This window comes from Natrix helvetica (assembly GCF_964273705.1).
Source record: "Natrix helvetica genome assembly, chromosome: 2".
Lineage (NCBI taxonomy): Eukaryota > Metazoa > Chordata > Lepidosauria > Squamata > Natricidae > Natrix > Natrix helvetica.
This window is the reverse complement of record NC_138552.1, coordinates 28,956,819-28,965,294: the sequence shown is the minus strand read 5'-3', so window position 1 is coordinate 28,965,294 and position 8,476 is coordinate 28,956,819. Positions and strand designations below refer to the sequence as shown.

At 41.5% G+C, this 8,476-nt stretch overlaps 1 long non-coding RNA gene across 1 annotated transcript; it reads right to left on the bottom strand.

Annotated features, from left to right (window-relative positions):
- Positions 1-784: 784 nt before the first annotated feature.
- LOC309387506 lies at positions 785-7,958 on the bottom strand. Its single transcript, XR_014174601.1, has 3 exons — positions 7,634-7,958; positions 2,300-2,392; positions 785-838 (listed from the first exon to the last, which is right to left on the bottom strand). It is a non-coding gene; the product is annotated as an uncharacterized lncRNA (long non-coding RNA).
- Between the last annotated feature and the right edge of the window lie 518 nt (positions 7,959-8,476).

Genomic DNA, 8,476 nt, shown 5'->3' with positions numbered 1-8,476 from the left:
TGTGTGTGTGTGTGTGTGTGAGAGAGAGAGAGAGAGAGAGACAGAGACAGAGACAGAGAGACAGAGAGAGAAATAGAAAGTGATAAGAGAAGATTGACTAGTGGCAAAATAAAAATCTCAGCTTTTCTGAAATGTTTAACATACCTCGGAGCTAACCAATATCCCATATAACAATAATTTCTGGGAGGAAAAAAAACCCTCCTCTTAGCAACAAGAGATTGGTTTTAACAAGCTTTGAGAGAGCTATTTTCTCCAAATTCTCTTCCATTGTTTCTCAATTAGATTTTGTTGCTGCCGCATAGTGGAATTTTGACATGTACAGTATCTCAGGGAACAGGCTCAGAGAAAAAGAAATTTGACCGGTACTGCAGACTTTATACATTTTCTGCTTTTGTTCTCCTCTCTCTCTCTCTCTCTCTCTCCCCTTCCCTCTCTCCAATCCTTTAGCACTTCAAGCCTGGTAATGAAAAATGTTTGCATCCTCCTCTGTACCTGACACTTCCTTCTTTTCACATGCCTCGGTCTTGCTACACTCACCAGAGAAGTGATACTGTCAGTTGACTAACCCCTCTGAGTACCTCTGTGGAATCTGAAGAAAATCTGGGCATTCACTCTCAAACTTTCTTGCAAGGCTTCCCAGTTTCTCCCAGTTACTCCTCGATCTTAGAATGGCAGCTCATCCCCATTAAGATATGTTGAACTTAGAAGGCAAAAGGCCCAGTGCCTTTTCGAATAGGATGATTGCAGATGACCAGTTGGCACCAGAAGCACTTCAAAAGAGAAAAAGCGGAGGTGGATTGAATCATGGTTTGCTGAGGGGATTACTGTACCACATTTACTAAAAAACAAACAAACAAACATATTTGAGAGAGAAGACAGCATGACCATTTAAACTCAGTTAATGAAAATTATTTTTGGAGGTACTGGCAAGAATCTCACTTACCTCAGTCTTGCACAATATCAGATTAAACCTTGCCTGTTTTTTTTTTTAAAAAATATTTTGTTGTATTTCCTCATCCTTCCACCTGCCTCTGTTCACAGTCAAATGAAGTGTTAATACCACTTTATAATGCCTTGGTAAGGCCACACTTGGAATACTGCATTCAGTTCTGGTCGCCACGATGTAAAAAAGATGTGGAGACTCTAGAAAGAGTGCAGAGAAGAGCAACAAAGATGATTAGGGGACTGGAGACTAAAACATATGAAGAACGGTTGCAGGAACTGGGTATGTTTAGCTTAAGAGAAAGAAGGACTAGGGGAGACATGATAGCATTATTCCAATATCTCAGAGGTTGCCACAAAGAAGAGGGAGTCAAACTATTCTCCAAAGCACCTGAGGGTAGAACAAGAAGCAATGGGTGGAAACTAATCAAGGAGAGAAGCAATTTAGAACTGAGGAGGAATTTCCTGACAGTGAGAACAATTAATCAGTGGAACAGCTTGCCTCCAGAAGTTGTGAATGCCCCAACACTGGAAGTCTTTAAGAAGATGTTGGATAGCTATTTGTCTGAAACGGTATAGGGTTTCCTGCCTAGGCAGGGGGTTGGACTAGAAGACCTCCAAGGTCCCTTCCAACTCTACTATTGTATTATTATTGTATAAATCTTCCTATTTCTCCAAGGAAATGGTCTCCGCTTCCATTCCCATAAATGGAAAGCAAACGAGGAGAAAGAGGGCAAAATAACCTCCTTGTTTCTAGGCACCCATTGCTACCTCAAGGCCTAGTCGTATCATTCCAATCACCAGGCTCCTTTCTAGAACCCAAAACCCCAAAGCTTTGAATGCCGGTACTTTGCGGCACAATGAGAGAACAGCCAGTGATCCAGTGGCAAGCAGTGATTGACGTATCAAGAATGGTTGCAGGAATTGGGTATCTCTGGTCTAATGAAAAGAAGATAAGGGGTGACATGATAGCAGTGTTTCAATATCTAAGGAGCTGCCAAAAAGAAGAGGGAGGGGGACTCAACCTATTCTTCAAAGCACCTGAAGCAGGGGTGGGACTGAAATTTTTTAGCAACCAGTTCTCTGCCAGGTTCCTGGGTGGGCATGACCATGGTGGGTGCAGCCTCCTGCACCATGGCAGGGGGCATTTCACCCTCCCCCAGCCTCCAGAGGCTTTCTTTGAGCCTCCGGGAGGGTGAAAATGGCCTCTCCCAAGTGCTGGAGGCCCTCTAGAGGCTGGAAATGGGCCCATTTCTGGACATCTGGGAGGCCTGTTTTTCATCCTTCCCAGGCTCCAGAGCTTCTGAGAGGCCCAGTTTTTGCCCTCCCAAAGCCTCCGCGTCAGCCCTGCACTTACCCAGCATCCAAAACGGGCTGTGTGGAGACTCCTGAGAAGGGATGGAGCAGGGTGGAATAGAAGACCTCCAAGGTCCTTTGCAACTCTGTTATTCTGTTACGAAAAAAAAGCCTTAAATTATTTTCCACAGTAGCTGCCAATATGCTGCTACTTTGATTTTGTGTCTGTGTTAGGAAACACAGGGGAGAAGCGTGCTGAGGGGGAGACACCTAATTACTCCAAAAGTTATCTTTGGCTATAAGATGAAAATGGATGACTGAGCATGAAATAATCTGTAAATGGAAGAGGAGCTCTTTGTTTCCCCCATCTACTCTTCCCTCAGATCTATTTTTTGAGTTTGGCTGGGAGGTGTTTTTTTTTTTTGACCTTGCAGAACCTTGAGGTAAATCAATGAAATGAGTTGATTGATTAAGTATGTTTTGTGAACTCAGCCACTGCACCAAAAGATTCTTCTCTAAAGCGACTGAACTAGGAACTTCAAAGGCAGCTTCCTAAATTATGTTACAGATACTGTTCGATGAATTCGGAATTGGGAATTGGTTCAGTTCCAAGTGTGGAAAAAAGGCACTGGAAACATGGAGGCTGCTTGGAAAGATGGTTTAATGGTGGACAGGATCACATGGCTTGAGCTCCTGAACAGAAAAGGGGGATCACATGTTTCAAGATGTTGGGTGAAGAAGGAAAAAAAAGGGCAGAGATGCCAAAAGTCCCTGGTTTTATGCCCTCTCTGGCCTTTGATTTTGAATTCTAATTGGTTGTCAGACTCCCAATGGGCCATTCAAGGACAACTCTGTAGGCTGTACTTTGAGCCCAAGTTTGGTTGCCTTGCTGGCTGATGTAATTTTCCCAGGTGCCTTTTGGTGAGTTTCTGTGGAGGGTTAATCCTACCTTTGATATGTAGAGTAGACTAGCTCAGGCTTTAATGGCTCATTGACAAAGGTGGGGGCTGTTAAGTGTGAGTCTGATTCCTGCCCAAAAACATGTTTCTCCATTTCTTATCCAGGGAAATATAATATTCTGCCTTTTCAATATTTGCTAGGATATTTCATTTTTCTAGGAGAGGGGTGGGTTTTAACTTCCTACTGTCTCACATTAGATGACCAAAATTTGGTGAGAGTAAGAATTGCACAATTTCATCAGGTTTTAGCAAGAGCTCAAGAAATTTCAGTATTTTTACTTGAGGTCTTATAAATAAGAGGGTTTAGTGGTTCCATGAAGGCCCTGTGAGAAAGTTGAAATATCTTAAAAGAACTTGCATGCTTTCATCAGTGTTCATATTTTATTCTTATGAAATAAAAATATGCAACATGAATCGTTTACCATTAAACAAAATGGTCTAAATACCTAAAGATTTTCGTTACTGTCATTAAACACATAGTTCTAGAAAACATGGAAACCAGGGAAAAGGAGAAAAGCAGGAGGCACCTGAGTCACATGTTAGCTTTTAGATTGAGGATATAATGACCGCTCTGCCATGTATGTATCATTTCTGAGAAATGTTTCCATACTTTGGAGGGAATGAGGTTAAAAGAGGACAAAGCAAATGCTTGCGTCAAGGGAACAGCTGTTGATGCGCCATCTTGTGGTGAACATTAGCCAAGCAACATACAAATCTTGCTGTGGAAGGGAAGATTAGGGTTTTAGGGTACATTCTGTTACACCATCATCCCAATGGGTACATTATAAGCAGCCCAGGCTGTATATGGCTGCATCTGGGTGTGTGTGTGCGGGTGTGTGGGTGTGTATGCCCCCCCTCTCCCCTTTATTGTCATTGTACAAAATAAACAGAAATGTAAAAATGTAAACATGTTTACATTTCATTGTAAAATCATTATTTATGACTATGGCTAAAAGGGGGGGGGGCGAAAAGCAGGAAGGGTGTATTTTCCTACATTTAGGGAATGAATTCAAGACTATTTATTTATCTCATTAATTTATAAGGCTGTCCAACTTACCCAATGTGACTCATACAAGATTGAGGAAAATAACTAACTCCATATATATTATAAAATACTGCATAGAATGGTGACCAAATGGAACAATCAGACAACCAAAATACAGGTGAAATTCGAAAAATTAGAATATTGTGCAAAAGTTCATTTATTTCAGTAATGCAACTTAAAAGTTAAAACTAATATATAAGGTAAACTCATTACATGCAAAGCAAGATAGTTCAAGCCATGATTTGTCATAATTGTAATGATTATGGCATACAGGCCGCTATTGAAGCATCCTGGTCTTCCATAACACCTCAGCAGTGCCACAGGCTGATAGCTTCCATGCCATGCCGCATTGAGGCAGTAATTGCTGCAAAAGGGGCCCAAACCAAGTATTGAGTCCATATGCATGCTTATACTTTTCAGAGGTCCGATATTGTTCTATGTACGATACTTGTTTTATTGATTGCATGTAATATTCTAATTTTCTGAGATTGTGGATTTGGGGTTTTCATGAGCTGTAAGCCATAATCATCACAATTATGACAAATCACGGCTTGAACTATCTTGCTTTGCATGTAATGAGTCTTATCTCATATATTAGTTTCACCTTTTAAGTTGCATTACTGAAATAAATGAACTTTTGCACGATATTCTAATTTTTTGACTTTCACCTGTATGTCTGCTCTTATTGGTGGTGGTGTTAGCCAACTCATTTATTCATGTCTGATCTAAATCAGGATCTCCCAACAAATTACTCTAATGGTCATAGAATGCATTTGTGGGGATCTAGTAGATCATCTACAAAAGTAATAGTCCTGGTCCTATAAGGGAGAGAAGTTACTTTTAAAAATAAAGAAGTCATAGATGTTTAAGTTTTGGGAAAGAAACTGCACCACAACTAGATCTGGGTAAAAAATAATTTTGGTTTCAATATTTATTTTTATTTTAAAAAGAATAGCACCCTAGACAAATTAGGAGGCAGCACATTTTTTCAATAAATAGTTCTTAAAAATGAATACGGGACAGGGAAACAAAATAATATCTGTGCAAAGAAGTTCAGGACTATACGTCATAGTCCTAATGTAGTTTTTCCTTCTTCCATACTTACAACAAAAAGGTCAGAATATCTCACCAGTAATCAACCTTCAGAGAAGCTGGGATTGATACCAGGATTAACACCACACAATGAAGCAATGAACAATACCCAAATCAAAGTGCTATCAACTCAGATAAACAATCAAGTGGTAAGCAACAGCCTAATCAAGGAACTACCAAGGAGAAAACAGCACCTCCTGACAAGGAGAGTTACTGTATATAAACAGAAATCAAACCTCACACTCTTCTAGCACTGAAGATGTTACCTAGTCAGGTAGTGAAATGTTTGCAACTAAACAACCAAGCTCAAAGGGCATTAAAGACTCAATAATTGAACTTGTCGATCAATCAATCAATCAATCAATCAATTTTTTAACCTGGTTTTCCTCAAAATTTCTCAATAAATTATTTTTTTTTTAAAATAAAGTGATTAAAGCATGAATGTCAAAAGGAAATTTTCCATTGAAAGTTTCATCACATCCAAATCTTCACTGTGGTACAGTTACCATTTTATGTCAGTATTCTCCAGTGGTCTGATCTGAAGCACTTCCTAAACTAGTTTCTTTTCTATTTTCCTAGAGATACATTCACTGCATAGCTTGACAGGATAGAGGCTATTCAGCCCAGCTAGTGACATCCTTGCTATAATTATCCTTTACTGGGAATACTTGGAAAAAGGGATCTTCTGGGGATATTTTAAATTCTCTTTTTCGGTATAACAATGTACCTTAGTTGCTGAAGGATTAAGGCTCACTTTCTGGATGTCTAATTTTAGAAAATAGGTTGAAGGAAAATTACCTTGGAGGCTGAAAAGTCACTGCTTGTTAAGAATAGATGGTACCTATCTAGGTGGACCAATAAATTAGTCTACCATATGAAATTGGCAGCTTCTAAATTTAGTTGAAATATTCTTGCAGCCGTTAATGTAAACAGTAATTACTAGATAGCTTGTAGCAATCCATACTTATAGCTAGTGCTTCCTGAAAATATGTGTCAAAATATTTTCTCTGGGTTTGCATATGCCAGCGATGGCGAACCTTTTTTGGCTCGTGTGCCACTAGTGGGGGGAGCGCGGGGGGTCATGTGCAGGCGTGCCACACCCATAAGGCAACGCGTGATCCCCCAGTGCCCATGCACGTACAATGCGCGCCCCTCAATTTTTACATGCTTTTTTCGCCCTCCCCAGGCTCCAGAGGCTTTATAGGAGCCTGGGGAGGGCGAAAAGAGCCTTCCCCGCTCCCCCGGAGGCCCTCCGGCAGCTTCAGGGACTATCTGGAGGCTTCCCTGAAGCCTTCGGAGCGCTTAAAACCACCCTCTGAGCAAACCGGAAGTCACTTCTGGTTTGCTCGGAGGGTGGTTTTAAGTGCTCCAAAGGCTTCAGGGAAGCCTCCGGATGGTCCCAGAAGCCTTCGGTCAGGGCTCCGCCTCGCGTGCCCTGACAAATGGCTCTGCGTGCCACTTGTGGCACGCGTGCCATAGGTTCGCCATCACTGGCATATGCCCTGAAGATTAATGGTATGGCAGCATTAACCCCACCAAGGAACTCTCACATTTCTGTGGTGTTTCTATTTGTAGACACATTGTTAGGAAGAAAGAAAGCTATTGTTGTGGGTGGCATTGGTATCCCGATTCTCCAATTTTTGCGGGCTGGTGAGCTCATTTTGAAATTTTTCAAACTTGTGGGCTTGCTTATATAGTTCCCTGTTGTGGTCCAGCAGGATCCGATTGAGCTGCTGCTGGACTCGGATAGTGAGGAACCATATGAGTCTGCCCTGGATGATGTGGAGGACCCTGTGCAGGGTTCAGACTCACAGAAGGGACCAGAGAGGCTGGTTGGCCACCAGGAGGCTCCTGAGGCATGGAGCAGTGGGGAGGATCAAAGGCAGTTTGTCCCTGATGCTAGAATCAGAAGGGCTGAGAAACGGAAACAGCAACTCCGTAGGCAGACTCACAGAAGATAATTCAGCACAGGTGGTTGTGGATTGGCCCCTCCCAAGAGATATTATAGGTGAGGCGTTGGGAGGGGACATTTGCAGGAAACAACCGTTCGAATTAGTAGTTAAGAAAATCTATCTGTGTATTCTAGCCGTGTCTGTTCATTTGGACTATCTACGTTGTTTCATTTGAATTATCTGGGTTGCTGCAGAGCTACTCTATTGAACTTGAGTTGTCTGGGCCCGTTGGGGTTACGTTGGGGTTACGTTGGGGTTAGCCACCGCTACCAGTTCACCCAAACTGGACAGAACCGGCTGAATACCACCTCTGGTGCAAGAGCTAGATTATGCGCAAATACACACACCGCTCCATGGGAGAATTGTCTTCCACAAAACTGGTCCCTGGTATCAAAAAGTTTGAGGGTCTGCTTAGAATGTTCCCCTCTCCTTGCTGTTCCTCTTGTCCCTTTTCCAGGCAAAAGAAAATTCAAGATAGCAACTATCCATCATTTTAGATTTTTAAAGAAAGCTTAAGGGATCAATTTAAGACTCAGAGGTCTTGAAGATAAAGATGCCATTGGAGGCCAGTATCGCCTTCTTTTCATTAAAATTCTTAAAACTCATGTCAATCATGTAACTTGGTGAGGATTAACAGAGATGTCTGAAGTCATGTTGCCTATTTCGACACCTTCTGTGGATGCCTCTGGGAACAAAAAATTCCGAGTTACATTTAACAGCAATTCCTGATGGTATCACTGTTCAACATTTGTATTATAGAAATGATAGAAGATTCACTCGTTGATTTTTAAGAGAACCCCTCCCCCCCATGGATATCTAGCAGCAGGGCTACTGTATTACCTGATTTCCTAAATCAGCAAAGAATTGGATTGGATGACGCTTTTTCTGCATATGATCAGAAATATTCTTGACCCAGTTAGCTATGCTGTTAACAATATGAGCTAAAGTCGTACCTGAATAAAGAGCTACATCTATTTTTCCCCATAAATCTCAGCATAATATACAAATAACAAATTTGTTTTCAGCAATATGTTTTACACTACATATGTTCATTTGGAAATATTTTACCCCTCTCTTCCGCTCTGCTCACTCTTTCTCTCTCTCAAACACTCACACATATAAAGTAATAAATTTACCTCCTGCGTCATCAGTTTCCAAAAATGTATTTTTGGCTTCAACTGGCCTCCTGG